The following is a 23,167-nucleotide window of genomic DNA, read 5'->3' on the forward strand; positions in this document are numbered from 1 at the left end:
TGAGAGGGCAAGACATGTAGTCTGTCACCATCTGACGGAAACGTTCCCTCCTGCTGACTGGAGCCGTCTGTGATGGTGTAGACATTTGTGGCGGGGACACAAAACTTTGCCACATTTGGGCCATACTGGTCTTGCCTTGTGCTGAGGCCATGCTTCTGCTCCCTCTTTGTGCAGAGCTTCCTCCACTGCCTCGACGCACTGAGATGCTTTGTAAAGCACTAGCAGCACTGCTCTCGGGTGGAATGGAGAACATGATGGAATGCACCAGTGCGTCTTGGTATTCCCGCATTTTACGCTCCCGGTTCAATGGTCTTATGAGGCTTTGTAAGTTGTCCCGGTAGCGAGGATCTAGGAGGGTGGACACCCAATAATCAGCCGTGTTGAGAATGTGGGCGATGCGGCGGTCGTTTCTCAGGCACTGCAGCATGAAATCAACCATGTGCTGCAGACTGCCAACTGGCCAAGAAACGCTGTCCCCTGCTTGAGGCGTGATCTCTGCCTGCTCTGCATCACCCCACCCTCGCTCTAGATACTGACTACTAGAGCATTGTGTACCTCCCTCCTCTGGACAGATGTCTTCCTCATCCATTGACTCGTCCTCATCCTCCTCACAAAGTGTCCCCTGCCTAGGCCTTTGTGAGGAACCACGTTGCGCAGACTGTAGAGAAGCAGATGGCATTTGTGACTCCTCATCCTCCACCTCTTCCAAAACCTCCTCCCTTAGTGCTTGCAGTGTTTTTTTCAAGCAGGCAGATAAGGGGGATAGTCATGCTGACTAGTGCATCATCTGCACTCACCATCCGCGTGGAATAATCGAAGGCACGCAAAACGTGGCAAATGTCCTTCATAGAGGCCCACTCAGTGGTGGTGAAGTGTGAACGGCGCGCACTGCGACTTGTTTGTGCCTGCTGCAGCTGGTACTCCATTACTGCTGCCTGCTGCTCACACAACCTCTCCAACATATGTAACGTTGAATTCCACCTGGTGGGTGGGTCACATATGATGCGATGTTCCGGAAGACGTAATCGGCACTGCAGAGCTGCAATGCGCGATCTTGCATTGCTGGAACGCTGCAAGTAAGCGCACTCTATGCGGACCTTGTGCAGCAGTGCATCAAGATCTGGATAGTCCCTCAAAAAACTCTGCACAACCAAGTTGAGCACATGTGCCAGACATGGGATGTGAGTGAGGTTGCCTAGGCCCAGAGCTGCCACCAGATTTCGGCCATTGTCACACACTACCATGCCTGGCTGGAGATTCGCTGGCACAAACCACACGTCGCTCTGCTGCTTGATGGCATTCCAGAGCTCCTGCGCTGTGTGGCTTTGATGCCCCAAAGAAATTAATTTTAATACGGCCTGTTGACGTTTGGCCACGGCTGTGCTCATATCGGTCATCATAACAGGTAACCGTTCACGGGTCGATGTGGAGGTAGACCGTGACGGCTCCTGCAGCGCTGATTCAGAGGAACTGGAGTATGAGGAGGAGTCAATGTGTACAGACTGGATTCTTGCAATCCTTGGAGTTGGCAGAACACATACAGCGCCACTCTCAAGATCTGTACCCGGCTCCACAACATTTACCCAATGGGCAATGAGGGAAAGGTATGGTCCCTGTCCATGCTTACTGGTCCACGCATCAGTGGTCAGGTGGACCTTGCTACTGACGGCATTTTGTAGCGCATGTTTAATTTTTTCCTCCACATGCTGTTGCAGGGCAGGGACGGCTTGCCTGCTGAAATAAAAGCGGCTGGGCACGTTGTATTGTGGGACTGCCGATGCCATCAGGTTATGGAAGGTGTCAGTCTCCACCAGCCTGAATGATAGCATTTCAAGGGCCAGTAGTTTTGCAATGCCAGCATTCAGAGCCTGTGCTCGGGGGTGGTTTGCTGAGTATGGGCGCCTTTTCTCCCATGCTTGTGCTAACGATGGCTGTAGACTGGCCTGGGAGTATGAGGATGACAGGGAACGTGGTGCTGTGGGTGGAATGACACTGTGTCTCTGTACAACAGTGCCAGAGGTTCTTCCATGGCGATCCTGTGAGGAAGCCGAACCAGCTGTGTGTGAGCTGGAGGAAGAGGCTACAACACGAGCTGAAAAGGTGGTAGGTGGCGCTGTAGGTTGGCCTGGGTCTTCAGTGTGTCTTTGTAACTCCACCACGTGCTTGGTCCGCACATGTTTCCACATATTTGTGGTATTGAGGTTGCTGACACTTTTCCCTCTTTTCACCTTCTGATTACACAGCTTGCATTTGACAAAGCAAATGTCATCTGCAACTGTGTCAAAAAAGGACCAGGCACTGCAAGTCTTGGGAGCGCCTGCTTTGGGTTTTGGAAGAACCATGCTCCTAATGGGTGCCGAAGTGGAGGCTACAGGCAACCAAGTCTGCCCCCTCCCTCTCCCTCCTTTTTGGGCTGTTCGGGGAATCTCTTCCTCAGAGCTGCTCCCACCACCTTCCTGTCCCTCACACCATGATGGGTCAAGGACCTCATCATCTACACCACCCTATTCAAACAACTGCTTCTCCTGGGTAGTCTCGACAGCACAGTACGCACCAGAATGTGGCACCTGAGTCTCATCATCAGATGCGTACTGAGGTGTGCTGCTGACCATAGGCACTGGCCCACCCGCCTCTTCAGATTCAGAGAGACAAAACGGTTGCGCATCACTGCATACTACCTCTTCTTCAAATTCTCGAATTCTGCTTGGCTGGCCCCCTCTTTCCAAGCCAAGAGATTCAGAGAACAGAAGTAGAGATGGCTCCTATCCAGGGCTCTGAGACTGCCTGGGCAATTTGGCAGGTGGTGAAGAGACAGATGGGTGCTCTTCAGTGCTCAGGACCTGAGAGGATCTGGAACTAATTGAAGTCGATGCGTTAGCTGCCATCCATCCGACAACGGCTTCAATTTGGTCCTCCCGCAGCAGTGGGGTACGGCTAGCTACTACAAAGCTGCGCATAAAGGATTGTTCCCTGGTAAAACTGGGGGATGCTGAGTCACTGGTGCCCGCAGCAGGCAAAGAATCCCCACGTCCTCTCCCTGCAGGCACAGAATCCTCACGTCCTCTCCCTGCAGAAACTCCACGCCCACACCCACGACCACATGCCTTACTCCCTGCCTTCTTCATCTTGGTAGACTGATAAAGATAGGCAGAAAAGTACTAAGGGCTTAGTGTGCTTATTCCTGAACAGCTGCTAACAGGTATTAGAAACACTAATTTTATAAAGTGTGGACTAGACTTTAATATGAGCTAATGTGGCCTACACAACTGTAAAGTGGAGTGTTTGGTGAACTTTATTTAGGTTTTTTTGTCACAAAAAGACACTGGATGTGCCCAAAGATGTAATACCGATAGTATCACAAACTTTTTGTAGCTATTACAATGCAGGAAAGTAACCTACAATGCAATAGATGAGGCTACAAAAAATAGGCTAATACTAATCTGGCTGGGGCTGCAGGGCACAAGGCTGCAGAAAGGCTCCTCTATCTACTCCTATATAGTGTGTTTGGAACCAATCTAGCTGGATACGGATGGAACCACCAGGCTAATAGGAGAAATCAGGAAAAATTATCAATTAGCAAAAAAGGACAATGTATGAGGCAGTGACACACGCTGAGCGCACTACAACCAGACGTGGCTGAAGCACACACTACAGCGTGAGCTGCACTCACACACAGAGACCTTGCAGACAGCCGTGAAGAGTGCAGATGCAGAGCACTGTGCACTAGCGCTGCAAGGCAAAATAAAGCTTCTCTATCTACTCCTATATAGTGTGTTTGGAACTAATCTAGCTGGATACGGATGGAACCACCACACTAATAGGAGAAATCAGGAAAAATGATCAATTAGCAAAAAAGGACAATGTATGAGGCAGTGACGCACGCTGAGCGCACTACAATCAGGCGTGGCTGAAGCACACACTAAAGCATGAGCTGCACTCACACACAGAGACCTTGCAGACAGCCGTGAACAGCACAGAGAACTGTGCACTAGTGCTGCAAGGCACAGCGGTTTATAAAGTAGCTTGGGTAAAGCAGAATAGAGCAAATAGGTAGCTAAAACTGTCCCTCAGAACAGCAGCGTCCTATCCCTAACTGAATTCACAGCAGAGTGAGCTCAAAATGGCGGCGGCGGCTTTCATAGTGCATCATGACATCATTTCAGCAGCCAATCACAGCCATGCCATTAGTTAACATGTCTACATGCCTAACAGGATGTGCCCACACTTCTTAGGATCCTCATTGGCTGAATAAAATGATACTGGCTCATTGCATTATGGGAACTTCCGATTCTGGTATCCGATATTCTAAAAGTATCGGAATTAAGTATCGGAATTCCGATACCGTGAATATCGGCCGATACCCGATATTTCAGTATCGGAATGCTCAACACTAGTCATAGACTAAGGTAACAGGACCTCTAATGCACCCCCCTCCGATGGGTTAGGTAACAAGCTCTGACGGCCACTTCCACTAGAATTGTTACCTCCTTCACCAAAAAAATACCAGCTAAAGTAATAAAAAGTGGTGTACTTTAGGGGTGAGGCTCAACGGGGAGTTCAATTTCAAAGTTAGATATAGAATCATTCATTGCGGACCATTTACACAATACCAGGGACAAATAGCGATATTCATCCCTGACATCTTATATTTTAATTGTCTGACCCAAGGATAGTAATGGAAACTAATATAGCTTAACTATAATGGGGGCCATTGTGTTTTAATTGAGGTGTTTAGCATTTGACGGATAGCCTAATGAACACTAAATAGACCCAATTATAGATAAAGCGGTACGTATGATGTTTTTTGTGTCCGTCATGTGAAAAATACAGTTGGCAACAAAACTGATAGTGGTTCTGGTGCCATATTCCTGTGCGGATAGTTGTTCTGGTGATGTATTCATGTACTGATGGTGGATCTGATGTCGTATTCCTGTAATGATGGTGATGTATTCATGTATTGATGGTTGTTCTGGTGCTGTGTTAATGTACTACAGATGTCCCTGGTGATGTATTCATGTAGTGGTGATGGTTCTGTATTCACCATCAGAACCAACATCAGTACATGAATATGAAACAAAAATAATTATCAGTACATAAATAGAACACCAAAGTCATCCATCGTACATAAATATGACACAATAATCATCATCAGTAAATAAATAGGTCACTTAAACCAAAACCAGTACATGAATATATCACCAGAACCACCATCAGTTCATGAATACAGCACCAAAATCTCCTCTAGTAGATAAACGAATCCCAAGAACCACCATCAGTACATGAATACATCACCAGAACCACCATTAGTACATGAATGCATCACCAGAACCATACTCAGTTCATGAATACATCACAAGAACAATTGTCAGTAAATAAATACATACAACACCAGTACCAGCAACAGTACATGCATACGTCATCAGAACCACCAACAGAACATGAATACGTCAACAGAACTACTAGTAGTACATGATTACATCACCAAGTTTAGTACACCAATCAATTGAAATGTCAAGCCAGCCCCATATACATTTGTATTGCATGAACCTACAACTTCCAGGATGTCCTTAACAATGGTAAGGAGATGCTGGGAGTAGTTGTTATTAGTCATTATCAGACTGAGGACCATACAGGAACCACGGTTCTGGTGAGAAGTAGTCAGTATCATCAAGTAATCATTTACATCCAGTACCTTAAGGCCCCGTCACACTAAGCGACGCTACAGCGATCCCAAAAACGATACGACCTGTAAGGGATCGTTGCTGCGTCGCTATGTGGTCGCTGGTGAGATGTCAAACAGTCAGATCTTCCCTGGACCCGTAGAAGCGTGATAGACACGCAAAACAGCCGTCATCCGCAATAGGCGCCGCTTCCCTGCATTTTTAATGGAAATGGAATGAGGCTAAGTGCCCACGTAGCGTTTTTCAAGCGAATATGCTGCGGAATTTCCGCAGCATAAACGCTTGTTAAACGCTAGGTAATCCGCCCCCCATGGTCCCCAAGGGGATTCCGCAAGTTCTATGCCCATGCTGCGGATTTTTCTGCAGCGTTTATGCTGCACTCAAAAATCCGCAGCATGTCCATTAATTTTGCGGAAGTGCTGAGTAATCGCCGCCATTGACTTGCATTGAGACGCACATAATCCGTGTCAGTACATTTGTACTCACGGATTATATGCGTTTCAATGTGCAGATGGTACCCAGTTCTGGAGGAGAGGAGACTCTCATCCAGACCTGGGTACCATTGTACCTGTAAAAAAAATAATAAAATAAAAAATAAAGATAATATTCACCTTCCGACGGCCCCCGGTCTCCTTCCCTGTGCTTGCGGGCAGGACTGAAGGACCTGCGGTGACGTCACAGTCATGTGACCGCAGGCCCTTCAGTGCAGTGTCCCGCGATCAGCTGGCAGCCAGGAAGGAGCGCAGCAACACACGCCGGGCCATCGGAAGGTAAGTATCAAGGTTTATTTTTTTATTTTTAAACATTCTTACGGTCACACTATATAAATCCATGCTGTTTGCATGGATTTATATAGTGTGACCTAGTTGTCAAGCACTTTCCAAGTGATGCTAAAATCGCCTGGAAAGCGCTTGTCAATCCACATGCAGAAACGCATGTGAATAACGCTTCAAATCCGCATGTATTTGGCAGGAAAAACGCATGCACAATCTGCATGCTTTTTTTCTGCCAGGGAGATGCAGAAATGCTGCAGAAATTTTCAGTTTCATTTCTGCATCGTGGGCACATAGCCTTAAAGAAGATTTTATTACATCGGTGTGCCACCTTGCTTTTTTGAAGTTAAATGCTCAGCCACTGTTTTTTTTTATCTGGTGTGCTTTGGAGAAGGAAGTCTCCAGACTGTGTGTGTGGAAGCCAGAGAGCTCCACAGAAGGACTTTGTGATGAAACTTTATTGTGATACCTGGAATGGGCAAAACCCCGCTCACCTATGAACTGTACTATACTTTATCTTTATGTTTCCCGTTATCCCGGAGAGGCTGTGTTGATTTTGTGGAACCCTGCCGTGGTTTATGCCATGTATTAATAAACTAGCAGGAAGTTAACCCAAGAAGTGTTTTCTGTGTCTTCCTCTGTGAGAGCAGAGCAAGTTACTTTACCACACCTTTTACTGAAAATGATCAAAAAATGTTATGTACTCCAAAATGCTAACAAAAAAACTTCAACTTATTCCAGAAGTCCCCACTCAGGTACATCATCTGTCAATGAAAATATAGGGGTTTTCACGTTACTGGTAAGACAAAGGCCCTGGAAAATCAACATAGCTGCCCCCTCCACCTTTTTCCAAGATAAAAACCAGTGAAATCTCCGCTCCCAAATTTAAATGCCCCCTCCCTTCTGAGCCCCACAGTGTGCGTAAACCACAGTTGTCATCCACATATTTGGCATTACTGTAGTGGGTAGAACCCACTTAATGATTTACAGGGTACATGTCTGAGTACAATGTATGGGCACTAATGGCGTAGATATTGTAGAGTGATTTGCTGTTTTGGCACCCTAGGGGATCTTGCAAATGTTGCCTGTAAACTATTCCAGCAAAATCTGTGCTCCAAAAGTCAAATAGTGCTCCTAACTTGGAGTCTTCTCGGCCCTGCCATGTGGCCAAACAGTTTTTGAGGACATATGAGCTGCAAATTGTGGGGTCCATTTTCAACTAATACTCTTCAGTAAATTAAAAAATTTCAGCTAATAAATTGGGTTGAGCGAGTATGTTCTGTCCGAGTATGCTCGGGCCGAGCTCCGAGTATTTACAGCTGCTCGGTGATAAGGCTAAATCGCTCCCGTGTGCAACTGTTTGACAGCTTTATTACATGTGAGGAATGTGTAAGAAATAGACATTCCTCACATGTAATAAAGCTGTCAAACAGTTGCAAATCATGCACACGGGAGCGATTTAACCTTATCACCGAGCAGCTGTAAATACTCGGAGCTCGGCCCAAGCATACTCAGAGAAAGGGTTAATAGAACATACTCGCTCAACACTACTAATAAACAATTACATTTTTACCACAAAAATTTGTATTTCCATGGCTCAATATTATAAAATTCTGTGAGGCACCTGTGACTTAAAAATACTCACTATACCCTTAGGTAATTTCTAAATTAATTGAGCATTGAAATTTCCAAAATAGGGTCACTTCTGTTTTTTTTCTTTGTGAACCCTTGAGGTCCCAGAACAATCTATTCAAACAAAATCTACATCCAAAATCCAAATGGTGCACTTTCTCATCCGAACTTCGCTGTTTGCTCAAACAATAGTGTACAACCACATGTGGGGTATTGCCACATTTAGTAAAAATTACATAACAAATTGTCCTGTCCATTTTCTCTTAATTCCACTCATGTAAATTAAAACATTGAGGCTAAAGTAACATTTTAGTGGAAAATCCCTAAAGTTTTTGTTTAAATGGCCCAAATTTATCACCTTAATGACCACCAATATGTCTTTTTACTGACCTGAGATATAAGAGAATAGCATCTCTTGCTGCATCAATCACAATCGGTGTTGGCACCGGCCATGTCCATTTAACCCCTCAGATGCTACTGTCAATAGCGACAATGGCATATAGATGGTTAAAAAAAGCATGGGGCTCTCTTTTTAACCCCATCTGCACCTGTAAATCATTACTGCAGGATCCTGATGGTTGCCATGATAATCCAAGAGAAAGTAATAGCCCTAGGGTCTGCCAGCTATAGTCTGTTCAGATCTTACCAACATTTTAGTGGTAAAAAAATACAATTCCATCATTCCACTTTACACTAATTCCTCAAAAAAGCACCTGAAGGATTACTAAGTACCTGACAGCATATTTGTTGTTGAGGGGTGCTGTTTTTAAAATGGTATCACTGTTCCGTTTTTCCAATATATAGGTTCCCTAAAGTTATTTCAAAACTGAAGTGGTCCCTAAAAAAATAAGTTTTATAAATTTCCTTGAAAAAATTAAAAATTGATGCAAAATGTTTAAACCTTATAACATCCTAATAAAATAAAATGACATTTTATAAATGGTGCAGATGTAAAGCAAACATACGATAAATATTATTTATTAACTACTTTGTGTGGTAAGATTACTTAGATTAAAGCTATTAACATTCAAGGTTTGAAAATTACTATTTTTTTAAAAATTTGTGTTAAATGTCATATATTTTTATAAATAAAAGCCAAACATATAAAGTTAAATTTACCACTAACCTAAAGTATAATGTGTCACAAAAAAACAATCTAAAAATCACATATATAGAAGCATTTCTGAGTTATTACCACATAAAATTACACATGTCAGATTTACAAAAATTTGGCTTGGTTACTAAGGGGTTATAGAATTCTGTGATGTAGTTTGTGGGTTACAAATGATCAACATACCCGTAGATAAATTCCATATGGAATTTAGTTTCCCAAATGGAGTCACTTGTGGGGTTTCTGCTCTTTTAGGGTTTCTGCAGAGGATTGCAGCTGCTGCTTTCTGAGGTAACATATTTCCCTGCCTGTTTTATCACAGGAGTGAATGTTTCTGCCATAACTCTAGCCCATCATAAAACAAGTCAGTGACGTAGGAGCTGCAGCGGCCATTCAGATTATATATTACTGAATTGATTTATGATGAGCTTACAAGACTGGTGACACAGCAAAAACACTCTCTCCTGTGATAAAACAAGCAGGAAAAATGTGTTACTTCAGAAAACAGCAGCTGTGAGCCCCTGCTGCATCAGTTCTGCATACACAACTATTATAAGTACTTATGCTTCCTCCCCTGGCCAGGAGCTGTGGAATATGCTGACCATGAACTGGAGCAGCTTTGCATAGCCGGACACAATGATTATACAGTACATATCAGGGGCACATTTTTAAAATGATCTCAGCACATGAATATTTTTATTAATGCATCCAATTGTGGAACTTATTATTCCAAAATCTATTAATAAAAATTTACTTTGTTCGTGGGACAATCCTTTTAATGGAGAAATTAGTAGGATTTCATTTTGCGCCTTTAACAAAAGTAAAGCATGTTTTTACTGCCAACAACTTAGTTCTGGTTAACAAGATACCGAGGATCCCTTATGGAAGACCACCTCTTTGAAAGTTCCGTAACTTTTTCTTGACCACATTTCCTGTAAAAGATAGTTCCATCATAGCCTATATATTCCTACCATCTACTTTGAGAGCATCAATCCTCTGTAAAACTATTGGTTAATGCAATTTTGGGTGGTCTTTTCCAAGTGGTTTCATTGTATGGGCAGCACAGTGGCTCAGTGAGCAGCCTTGCAGCGTTGGGGTCCTGGGTTCAAATCCCACCAAGGACAACATCTGCAAGGAGTTTGTATGTTCTCCCTGTGTTTGTGTGGGTTTCCTCCGGATTCTCTGGTTTCCTCCCACATTCCAAAGACATACTAATAGGGAATATAGATTGTGAGCCCCAATGGGGACAGTGCTGATAATGTCTGTAAAGCGCTGTGGAATTAATGGCGCTATATAAGTGAGTAAAATAAATAAATATTACTGTACATTACTGTACGTTGTATATTGTTTATGACCACGTCATTATAATATGTGACCGACTTAATTACATTTTCATCTACTTTCAATTGCGAGCACATATCTATGAATATCTGTGTGTGCTGCTAAATTAATGTAGATCTTCATTAAATTTAAGTCAGTTGAATTTTTCCATTTGAATTAGCTATTACAATTAAATGATTACCTTAATTTAAGATACTCATAGGAGAGATATATTCGTTGTCATTCCCTTAATTGAAGCAATATTGATTTGTCCTTACAAGAAAGTCTGCAGTTGTTCATTACTGGGACTTGGAACATTATAGAAATGCTTTTCTTCCAGCCTCCGTCCTGCTTCAAGATCTGGACTTAGTTAATACTTATTGTATATTTTCCAGTTTTGCAGAGCAGGCACTTTTATTTTGTGCTATTTATATGACTTGTAATATTCCAGATGTGTGCTTATTTTTTCCAGATTACATCCTATTGAGACATTTAGTTTTTCCGCATTTTAGATTTAAAGTAAAATTCCTGTTTCAATTAGCAAAGATGAAAAAATCAGAAAGAATTGCTGTCATTTTAAACTATACTAAGATGGTGCTTTTCACAACCATTCAAGTGCCATTAACTTGCTGCTTGATGTCACACCATAGCAGTGTTGTACATTATATACATTCTTGTCATTCATTATCCTTCTGCGAGAACAATAGTTATTGAAACCACAAAATAGCAATCTTGCTTGAACATTTCATGTACCTCCTTTTGTTTCAGTCTTGCCTCTTGTAGACTTTACGGATCTTCTGATTTCCCTTCTCCAAGTAGTTGATGACAAGAAGGCGTTCTACTGGCATCCTGGAAGCAGCTGACCTTGTCTTGACCGTGGTCAGTAGCTTAAGTGGACCTGTGGATTGGCAGAAATTGTGGCACAGGATGATAAGAGTTTCGGTTAATTAAGAGAAGTTATTTCCAAACATATTACCACATGGGGACCGGTGACTATTGTGTAGAGAAGTTCTAATGGCGTTCCCTTCCCAAAACAGATTGGTACAGGGCAGGTAAGGCATACTAAATTTCCTTTCCAGTGCTATAGTCTGGCCAAAATATATTCACTGTGAAATGACAGGAATTGTAATAGACGTTGCTAAGCGTTTACGGAAGTGATTTCCAAACTTATTACCACAGGGACACCAATGTTTCCATTCCTAAAGAACCCCCCAAAAAGCTTGGTATATAAGATGTTAAAGCATTCTATATTTTGTTTCCTGTATGTAGGATAGATTTACTGCTTTGCAAAGCATCATTGGACAGGCTGAAAATAGATTGCCTAGGCCGACTGTAAAAGCAATAGGTCCGTTTGTTGCTGTCTACTGAGGAATCCCTCATCAGGGCTTATGGTAACCTGTCATGTTGAAAATGGTATCTGATCTGCAGGCAGGAATAGTACAGAGCAGGAAGAGCTGATTGATATACATTTTTCTGGGAAAAGTTGCAATAAAGTTTTTTATTGAAATCTCTGATGTTAGTATCCATATGAGTCCAGTGGGTGGTCCTAATCAGTGATTGATAGTCTTTACTGTATGACTGTACATGTCAGTCACTGATAGGACCACCCACTGGACTCATATACATACACACACCAGTGATTTCAATGACTAAAATACAATTTATACTAAATCTTTTTCTACAAACAGACATAGTATTCTGCCCAGTTCATCCCTCTCTTTACCACTGTATTGTATGTACAATGTGACAGGTTCCTTTTAAGAAACCCCATGATTGCCGTAAATCCTGTTTGAGAAATACTGGTTTAGGGAAAAGACTTAGGGCCCGATGCATCAAAGCTTTCGTGCCAGAATTCTGGTGTAAAAGCTTTGAAAAGGCATTTTCACATCTTTTTCTCCCAACTCTGACTGAATGGTTGGAGCTGGGTGAGACAGTGCATGGTGACCACCGCTTGTTCAATTTATGATGAGCAGGGGCATTCGCTATGCCTCCAATCTTACTCCAGGATTTGTGGGGTGGTGCACGCGGAGTGTAACATCCCTGGCAGCGTGCTTGCATAGTGCACCACCTCCCACCATGCAAGACCGCAATCTTACCCTTCAGTCCAGCCTGCAAACCTTGCTCCAGTTCATGCTGTGTGCATGTCTCTTGTCTGATTGCTTAGGGCGGCAGCTCGGTTACTTCCTGATTCTTATAGCTGCAGTGGGCGCACTCCTAATGCATCCCCAGCCTATTGCTGTGAGTCACTGGATATTTAAACCCCCTCCACCCAGAAGGAGGTGCCTGAGCAACACTAACTATCAGTGTGCTCTTTGCCTCTGAGTTGCCAGGTCCTGTTCTGCATCTTGTCTGTTTCTGCCACCCTGGGGGCCGCATACCCAGGCCTGTTACCTGTATCTGTGACTTCTAGTCTGTTTCCGCCACCCTGGGGACTGTATACCCAGGCCTGTTACCTGTGACTTCTAGTCTGTTTCTGCCTTCCTGGGGGCTGAGTACCCAGGCTAGTTCCTGTATCTCGTTCCAGTGTCAGTTCCTGTCTGAACTGTCTCCTAGCCTGTTACCTGTTTGTCTCTATGTCTGTACCTTCCCTTTTCCTGCAGTGTCTGAACCTGCACCTAACTCCAACTCATTGTCTCTGTACTTCTGTTTGTGAGTTTAGAGTCCACTCGCTACTTCATTGTAAGTACCTTGTGTGTATCTGGTTCTGCTTGTCCCTTTTCTCTTCCTCCATATCTACCTCCTGTGTTCTAACCATCTTCCTGTATTTTCCAGTCTGTTCCATGTGAACAGAGCTCTGTCCTCTCTGCCTGCACCTTCTGCCCTGTTCTGCTCTGCTTGCTCAAAGAGCCAGCGGTTTCTCTCTGCTCTGCCTTGTCCACCCCTCCGGCGGTTCCTCTCTGCTCTGCCTTGTCCACCGCACCTGCGGTTTCGCTCTGCTCTGCTTGCTCACCGCACTAGCGGTTTCGCTCTGCTCTGTCTTGTCCACCGCTCCGGCGGTTTCGCTCTGCTCAGCATTGTCTACCGCACCTGCGGTTTCGCTTTGCTCTGCTTGCTCACCGCACCAGCGGTTTCGCTCTGCTCTGCCTTCTCCACGACTCCAGCGGTTCCTCTCTGCTCTGCCTTGTCCACAACTCTGGCGGTTTCACTCTGCTCTGCCTTGTCTACCACACCTGCGGTTTCGCTCTGCTCTGCTTGCTCACCGCACCAGCGGTTCTTCTCTGCTCTGCCTTGTCCAGCACTCCGGCGGTTCCTCTCTGCTCTGCCTTGTCCACCGCTCCGGCGGTTTCACTCTGCTCTGCCTTGTCTACCACACCTGCGGTTTCGCTCTGCTTGCTCACCGCACCAGCGGTTTCTCTCTGCTCTGCCTTGTCCACCCCTCCGGCGGTTCCTCTCTGCTCTGCCTTGTCCACCGCACCTGCGGTTTCGCTCTGCTCTGCTTGCTCACCGCACCAGCGGTCTTGCTCTGCTCTGTTTGCTCACCACACCAGCGGTTTCTCTCTGCTCTGCCTTGTCCACCCCTCCGGCGGTTCCTCTCTGCTCTGCCTTGTCCACCGCACCTGCGGTTTCGCTCTGCTCTGCTTGCTCACCGCACCAGCGTTTTCGCTCTGCTCTGTCTTGTCCACCGCTCCGGCGGTTCTTCTCTGCTCTGCCTTGTCCATTGCTCCGGCGGTTTCGCTCTGCTCTGCTTTGTCTACCGCACCTGCGGTTTCGCTCTGCTCTGCTTGCTCACAGCACCAGCGGTTCCTCTCTGCTCTGCCTTGTCCACCGCTCCGGCGGTTCCTCTCTGCTCTGCCTTGTCCACTGCTCCGGCGGTTTCGCTCTGCTCTGCCTTGTCTACTGCACCTGGAGTTTCGCTCTACTCTGCTTGCTCACTGCACCAGCGGTTTCGCTCTGCTCTGCCTTGTCCACCACTCCGGTGGTTCCTCTCTGCTCTGCCTTGTCCACCGCTCCGGCGGTTTCACTCTGCCCTGCCTTGTCTACCGCACCTGCGGTTCGTCTCTGCTCTGCTTGCTCACCACATCAGCGGTTCCTCTCTGCTCTGCCTTGTCCACCCCTCCGGCGGTTCCTCTCTGCTCTGCCTTGTCCACCGCACCTGTGGTTTCGCTCTGCTCTGCTTGCTCACCGCACCTGCGGTTTTGCTCTGCTCTGCTTTGTCCACCGATCCGGTGGTTCCTCTCTGCTCTGTCTTGTCCACCGCTCCGGCGGTTTCGCTCTGCTCAGCATTGTCTACCGCACCTGCGGTTTCGCTCTGCTCTGCTTGCTCACCGAACCAGCGGTTTCGCTCTGCTCTGCCTTGTCCACCACTCCAGCGGTTGCTCTCTGCTCTGCCTTGTCCACAACTCTGGCGGTTTCACTCTGCTCTGCCTTGTCTACCGCACCTGGGGTTTCGCTCTGCTCTGCTTGCTCACCGCACCAGCGGTTTCGCTCTGCTCTGTTTGCTCACCACACCAGCGGTTTCTCTCTGCTCTGCCTTGTCCACCCCTCCGGCGGTTCCTCTCTGCTCTGACTTGTCCACCGCACCTGCGGTTTCGCTCTGCTCTGCTTGCTCACCGCACCAGCGGTTTCACTCTGCTCTGTCTTGTCCACCGCTCCGGCGGTTCCTCTCTGCTCTGCCTTGTCCACAACTCTGGCGGTTTCACTGTGCTCTGCCTTGTCTACCGCACCTGCGGTTTCGCTCTGCTCTGCTTGCTCACCGCACCAGCGGTTTCGCTCTGCTCTGTTTGCTCACCACACCAGCGGTTTCTCTCTGCTCTGCCTTATCCACCCCTCCGGCGGTTCCTCTCTGCTCTGCCTTGTCCACCGCACCTGCGGTTTCGCTCTGCTCTGCTTGCTCACTGCACCAGCGGTTTCGCTCTGCTCTGTCTTGTCCACCGCTCCAGCGGTTCCTCTCTGCTCTGCCTTGTCCACCGCTCCGGCGTTTTCGCTCTGCTCTGCCTTGTCTACCGCACCTGCGGTTTCGCTCTGCTTTGCTTGCTCACCGCACCAGCGGTTTCGCTTTGCTCTGTTTGCTCACCACACCAGCGGTTTCTCTCTGCTCTGCCTTGTCCACCCCTCCGGCGGTTCCTCTCTGCTCTGCCTTGTCCACCGCACCTGCGGTTTCGCTCTGCTCTGCTTGCTCACCGCACCAGCGGTTTCGCTCTGCTCTGTCTTGTCCACCGCTCCGGCGGTTCCTCTCTGCTCTGCCTTGTCCACAACTCTGGTGGTTTCACTGTACTCTGCCTTGTCTACCGCACCTGCGGTTTCGCTCTGCTCTGCTTGCTCACCGCACCAGCGGTTTCGCTCTGCTCTGTTTGCTCACCACACCAGCGGTTTCTCTCTGCTCTGCCTTGTCCACCACTCCGGCGGTTTCTCTCTGCTCTGCCTTGTCCACCGCACCTGCGGTTTCGCTCTGCTCTGCTTGCTCACTGCACCAGCGGTTTCGCTCTGCTCTGTCTTGTCCACCGCTCCGGCGGTTCCTCTCTGCTCTGCCTTGTCCACAACTCTGGTGGTTTCACTGTGCTCTACCTTGTCTACCGCACCTGCGGTTTCGCTCTGCTCTGTTTGCTCACCACACCAGCGGTTTCTCTCTGCTCTGCCTTGTCCACCCCTCCGGCGGTTCCTCTCTGCTCTGCCTTGTCCACCGCACCTGCGGTTTCGCTCTGCTCTGCTTGCTCACCGCACCAGCGGTTTCGCTCTGCTCTGTCTTGTCCACCGCTCCTGCGGTTCCTCTCTGCTCTGCCTTGTCCACCGCTCCGGCGGCTTCGCTCTGCTCTGCTTTGTCTACCGCTCCTGCGGTTTCGCTCTGCTCTGCTTGCTCACAGCACCAGAGGTTCCTCTCTGCTCTGCCTTGTCCACCACTCCGGCGGTTCCTCTCTGCTCTGCCTTGTCCACTGCTCCGGCGGTTTCGCTCTGCTCTGCCTTGTCTACCGCACCTGCAGTTTCGCTCTACTCTGCTTGCTCACTGCACCAGCGGTCTCGCTCTGCTCTGCCTTGTCCACCGCTCCGGTGGTTCCTCTCTGCTCTGCCTTGTCCACCGCTCCGGCAGTTTCGCTCTGCTCTGCCTTGTCTACCGCACCTGCGGTTCGTCTCTGCTCTGCTTGCTCACCGCACCAGCGGTTCCTCTCTGCTCTGCCTTGTCCACCGCACCGGCGGTTCCTCTCTGCTCTGCCTTGTCCACCGCTCCGGCAGCTTCACTCTGCTCTGCCTTGTCTACCGCACCTGCGGTTTCGCTCTGCTCTGCTTGCTCACTGCACCAGCGGTTCCTCTCTGCTCTGCCCTGTCCACCGCTCTGGCGGTTCCTCTCTGCTCTGCCTTGTCCACCGCTCCAGCGGTTTCGCTCTGCTCTGCCTTGTCCACTGCTCCGGTGGTTTCGCTCTGCTCTGCCTTGTCCACAGCACCTGCAGTTTTGCTCTGCTCTGCTTGCTCACCGCTCCGGCGGTTCCTCTCTGCTCTGCCTTGTCCACCGCTCTGGCGGTTTCACCCTGCTCTGCCTTGTCCACCGCACCTGTGGTTTCGCTCTACTCTGCTTGCTCACTGCACCAGCGGTTTCGCTCTGCTCTGCCTCATCCACCGCTCCGGCGGTTTCGCTCTGCTCTGCCTTGTCCTCCGCTCCAGGGGGTTGCGCTTTACTCTGCTTGTCTGCTTGCGGCTCTGTTCCTGTATCCCAGTCTGTACTGGACCCTATCCAGCCTGCGCTCCAACCTGCTAGTACCTCCCTGTCTGCACTCCAGCCGTGCCTGCCAGTACCTCCCTGTCTGCACTCCAGCCGTGCTTGCCAGTACCTCCCTGTCTGCACTCCAGCCGTGCTTGCCAGTACCAACCTGTCTGCATACCAGCCGTGCTTGTCAGTGCCCACCTGTCTGCATACCAGCCGTGCTTGCTAGTACCCACCTGTCTGCATACCAGCTGTGCCTGCCAATACCCACCTGTCTGTATGCCAGCCTAACCTGGCTGTTCCTGCATTCCCCGGTGTGGGTCAACAGCTGTGTCCGGGGTCTGACCTGGAGTAGCACCTGGTCCCTCTGCTCGGTTCCTCCCTGGTGCACGGAGTCGACTGAGCCGCCGTGTGACCTTGGTCGGATTGGGTTGATACTTAGTTACGCCCCTCCAGGCACTCCTCGGTTATGGTACAGTGGGATCACTAATCACGCACACGCCAGTCAGTCCGGGCGTGTGCATAACACGGAGGTTCACACCACTCATCCGATGCTCCTGATTCATGAAGAGGCAAATGTCTGTCTCCAGCACACCCTCCGTCCCATCAAACCGATTGTGAATAACACTGGTCTTGATGAACCAGACCTTTACAAGACATACAGATATAACACAGAGCCCTTAAATACTGCTTTTCATACATTTCTGTATTTGTGTCCGAGGTTTTCACAGTATATTTTACATAAAAAATGTATTTTTTTTTAGCAAAATACAGTCTTGGACTCAACTGAAGAAAAAAAATGATTCTTCTTTTTGGCAAAATATTGGGAGGAAACAGACCACTGGCATATGAAACCCTTTAGAGATTGGACGATACAACAGTGCCTTATGACAGAGGAAAACACAGAGGAGCTCTTACGTTCTCTATGGTAGGACAGAATGCTCCTTGTACAATAAAACTACAAAAAAATTAATTACGGTATTTCTTTATTGTGTCATCTATAAACCGACATGACTTCAAAATGATTAGGAAACTAACTGTATACTTTAGAAGGAACCCCCAGAGACCGCACATTGGGCCATGGACTGGCAGCCCTGCCTATGTCCAATAATTACTGTCTAGTCTACTGTGGTGAAATGAAGCCAACTGGTTACAATCTCAATTCTAGCTCAAGGCTAAGTAAGTTATAATAAATAGTTGATGGCAAAGATACAAATCCATTCTATTGTGCAGCTACAAATAAACTTTTAAAGCCTGTACAGTATCAAAAAAAGGAAAGGGACGGAAACATCCAGTCTAGATTACAGTCCAATGATATGGATGCTGCATCAGTGTAATTAATGCATGATGTACATCAGACACACAATATATGCCTATGCACCAGCATGTCCATTTCTAGATTTTTATTCTGCTTTATCCAATTTGAGAATCACATTTTGAAGTTTTTGTGTGCCTTAATGCACCAGGACAAGATAAAACGGCCAATTTTGATGATTTAATTTGTGTAAAAATATTTATATACATCATTGGGAATGGAAACCAGAAAAACAAACTTCAAATCTCATGAGAATATCACAAGCCCTGCCAAGATTCTTCTGTCTGAAGAGCATTCACATGTCACATAAAACACATTATAAGACATTATACATTTTTTTTTACTTGCTATTAACAAACTTTTTTACATCATTACAATATAGCTGAATGCAAAAAATATGGGCAAAAATGGTCAACAGAAAAAAGGTATTGGCAATGGGTCAAAAAGTAATTCATAGTATTTCGGCAGAAATTAAAAAATGCAGGGACATAATTATTGTATTCTTATTGTAGAGATTCTCTGCAGAATGCACATAATTCAGATATATTCTCAGTTCTGCAGCAACTGATTAGTAGAGACGTCTCAGGACTATGAAGGACATTTAGAAACTATATAGCGGCTTTCCAGTCAAGATTTTTTGACTAGTATTTGGGACTCGCGCCGTGATCATCTATTACGGTGGGATAGTAATTTATGTAAGGTCATCTCTTCATGAAATAGAAAGTTTTGACCAGTTTCTTCTCAACCTTAGTGGTGCTTTAATCAGCTACACCCCCTACATGGGGCACAGCTACTGTAGTAATTGTGATAGCATAAGATTCCACATAAAATACTATTCTTCTGGACTTTTTCATAGCTGTTTTCTTTTTTGGGTAGAAATCCTCTTTTAAATGGCAAAAAAAGCTCTGCAATCAAAAAAGACTGTAGTTTATATATACATATGTCACCCAATTCACAGATCTGAAGAGTGGCGGCTGCTTAGTCATGTTTGTATAATTGCCTCTTCACCATCTTATGCACATTATGAGGACATCTGCAAGGAGTTTGCGTGGGTTTCCTCCAGGTTCTCCAGATTCCTCCCACACTCCAAAGACATACTGATAGGGAATGTAGATTGTGAGCTGCAATGGGGACAGTGATGATATCATGTATGTAAAGCGCTGAGGAATTAATGCCACTATATACAGTTATATGAAAAAGTTTGGGCACCTCTATTAATCTTAAGCTTAATGTTTTATAAAAATTGGTGTTTTTGCAAAAGCTATTTCAGTTTGATATATGTAATAACTGTTGGACACAGTAATGTTTCTGCCTTGAAATGAGGTTTATTGTACTAACAGAAAATGTGCAATCTGCATTCAAACAAAATTTGACAGGTGCATAAGTATGGGCACCCTTATCATTTTCTTGTTTTAAATAATCCTACCTACTTTTTACTGACTTACTAAAGCTCTTTTTTTGGTTTTGTAACCTCATTGAGCTTTGAACTTCATAGCCAGGTGTATGCAATCATGAGAAAAAGCTACTTAAAGTGGCCACTTGCAAGTTGTTCTCCTGTTTGAATCTCCTCTGAAGAGTGGCATCATGGGCTCCTCAAAACAACTGTCAAATGATCTGAAAACAAAGATTATTCAACATAGTTGTTCAGGGGAAGGATACAAAAAGCTGTCTCAGAGATTTAACCTGTCAGTTTCCACTGTGAGGAACATAGTAAGGAAATGGAAGAACACAGGGACAGTTCTTGTTAAGGCCAGAAGTGGCAGGCCAAGAAAAACATCAGAAAGGCAGAGAAGAAGAATGGTGAGATCAGTCAAGGACAATCCTCAGACCACCTCCAGAGAGCTGCAACATCAACTTGCTGCAGATGGTGTCACTGTGCATCGGTCAACTATACAACGCACTTTGCACAAGGAGAAGCTGTATGGGAGAGTGATGCGAAAGAAGCCGTTTCTGCAAGCACGCCACAAATAGAGTCGGCTGAGGTATGCAAAAGCACATTTGGAGAAGCCAATTTCTTTTTGGAAGAAGGTCCTGTGGACTGATGAAACCAAGATTGAGTTGTTTGGTCATACAAAAAGGCGTTATGCATGACGGCAAAAAAACACAGCATTCCAAGAAAAACACTTGCTACCCACAGTAAAATTTGGTGGAGGTTCCATCATGCTTTGGGGCTGTATGGCCAATGCCGGCACCGGGAATCTTGTTAAAGTTGAGGGACGCATGGATTCCACTCAGTATCAGCAGAATCTTGACAATAATGTTCAAGAATCAGTGATAAAGTTGAAGTTATGCAGGGGATGGATCTTTCAGCAAGACAATGATCCAAAACACCGCTCCAAATCTACTCAGGCATTCATGCAGAGGAACAATTACAATGTTTTGGAATGGCCATCCCAGTCCCCAGACCTGAATATCATTGAACATCTGTGGGATCATTTGAAGAGGGATGTCCATGCTCGGTGACCATCAAACTTAACTGAACTGGAATTGTTTTGTAAAGAGGAATGGTCAAAAATACCTTCATCTTGGATCCAGGAACTCATTAAAAGCTACAGGAAGCGACTAGAGGCTGTTATTTTTGCAAAAGGAGGATGTACTAAATATTAATGTCACTTTTCTGGTGAGGTGCCCATACTTATGCACCTGTCAAATTTTGTTTGAATGCAGATTGCACATTTTCTGTTAGTACAATAAACCTCATTTCAAGGCAGAAACATTACTGTGTCCAACAGTTATTACATATGTCAAACTGAAATAGCTGTTGCAAAAACACCAATTTTTATAAAACAATAAGCTTAAGATGAATAGGGGTGCCCAAACTTTTTCATATAACTGTAACTGAGTAAAATAAATAATAATCAACCCAACAGTTGAATAATAGTCTCTTACTATCAGAGGGGCTTCCTGAGTTCCTGTGTTAATATTATACATATAGAAGGTTTTTTTTCACCATTATGTCAACAAAATAACATCTGAGTATCAGTGTACATGACGCACCCCCTGGGCCGTGGGGTACTCGTCAGCTGGGCCTCTGGTTGCTGGAGGATATCACGGTAGCCGGCCTGGTCCGTGACCCAGGGCGGTCGGTAAAAAGGGGGAATATTTATAAGGGATTTAAAGTGTTTGTGACGCCACCTGTGGAATGCGGCTAAGGGGTGCCGCCGCTGCAGAGCAGTCCTCTGGAGCTGGTGTTACGGCAACAGGGATGGTGTGGCTCTCCACAGGTAGAGCCAGCTCCAGGGCAGCGTGGGGATGGTGTGAAGGGATGCAGGAGAGATGGGACCCAGCCGGGTCAAAGGAAGAACAGACACACACACCGGGGCTAGTTTCAGTACCTTTACTGCAGATGGTAGTCAGGTACGGTCCGGGGCACTTGTAGGTGGTGTGCACTTCTGGTCTTGCTCCCCAGTGAGCGGGTGTAAGGCCTCCTTCCTGTATCTTCCTGTCTCTCTCCCTGGAGCTTCTTACCTGCCTGGAACAGGGTGTAGCTCCCTTGATGTTTCTCTCACCCGTCTTGCTTGGCTGCGAGGGCTTTCCCACTGGTTACCACGATCCCTGGACGCTGGGGCCTTCGTGGTACCTAGTCCTCTAAATATGCGATATTCACGGGTGGACTGAGGGATATGAAATCCTCCTCAGTATGCCGGATTCCCTACTGGGCATAGAGATCCCAATAGGCTCGGGCCCGGTGCCCGGCTTGCATCAGGGGACAAACTCTCTGTGGTTCCTCTGTCCCTCATGGCTCTTCTCTTCTCCTTGCCTTCTAGCCCACTCTAGGCTTTCACTGGCTAGACTAGCCCGCAGCTTGGGCCTGGCCTGGCTTTCAGCCACACAGACTTCAGCTTCTCTGGTGCTGCAGCATCGTGTTACAATCACTGCTTCCCACTGACTGACTTCCTGAACTCCACCCCCCAGTATATATATACCTGACAGGGCTCCATCTAGGGGACTTGGGTGGATATGTCTGCATGTATTGAGGCCACTGGGGAGAATCCCATCTGTGCAACACCAAGGAGTTCTGTGACAGCCTGCAGCTGCAGGGCGTCACATCCATAGTGTCCAAGAGTCTTTCTTGAAGAATGATTATTAGTACTAGGATGTACTGTAAGTCTTTGCACAGTGCAACTGCATATATTAATGATATATAAATGAATATAATAAAGAATACATAAATAATAGTGTTTTTGAACATATTACAAGAAAATTGGCAACCTTCACCGTAACACTGTACGCAGCTTTTATACATTAGTAGGCTAGGGTCACACGACTGTTTTTCTGTCCGATTTATTTCCCAATGCTGGCAGCGGCTAGGACTGTTGGTGTGCTTAGAATATAACTGTACTGCACAATACAAGCCTTGCCTACACAGAGTCTGAGAGTAGTTAAAAAATGGTGACAACTTTGGGATACATATATTTTTTTTCACCAAAAATACATGTATTATTGGGCAACAACATCATGTTTGGAATTGAGTTTCGTAAACCATTTTGGACAACTTGCGTATTGCACAGTCTACTGCTAACTACAGAATGATATAAAAAGTTTTTCCACTGTTATTATATTGAGGGTCCATCCTTAATGTCAGCTGTTACCAGTTCCGACAGAATCTGGATGTAAATGTATGGAGCGGGAGAGCACAGCTCCGCCACACTGTTAGTGTCCGCTGCTGGGTACTGCAGATCAGCTACTATTCAATGAATG

General features: G+C 46.3%; 1 long non-coding RNA gene across 1 annotated transcript in view; it reads left to right on the forward strand.

Moving 5' to 3' along the window:
- LOC141258086 (uncharacterized) overlaps window positions 1–18,073 on the forward strand; it is a 92,042-nt gene extending 73,969 nt beyond the window's left edge. The window contains exons 2-3 of the long non-coding RNA XR_012318193.1: window positions 11,286–11,569; window positions 17,916–18,073. This is a non-coding gene — a long non-coding RNA (uncharacterized lncRNA). The remainder of the gene's footprint in view (window positions 1–11,285; window positions 11,570–17,915) is intronic.
- Window positions 18,074–23,167: the final 5,094 nt, after the last annotated feature.

The sequence above is a fragment of the Phyllobates terribilis genome, unplaced genomic scaffold, assembly GCF_046119375.1.
Source record: "Phyllobates terribilis strain yellow unplaced genomic scaffold, ASM4611937v1 Scaffold_3__8_contigs__length_932513732, whole genome shotgun sequence".
NCBI classification, from domain to species: Eukaryota; Metazoa; Chordata; class Amphibia; order Anura; family Dendrobatidae; genus Phyllobates; species Phyllobates terribilis.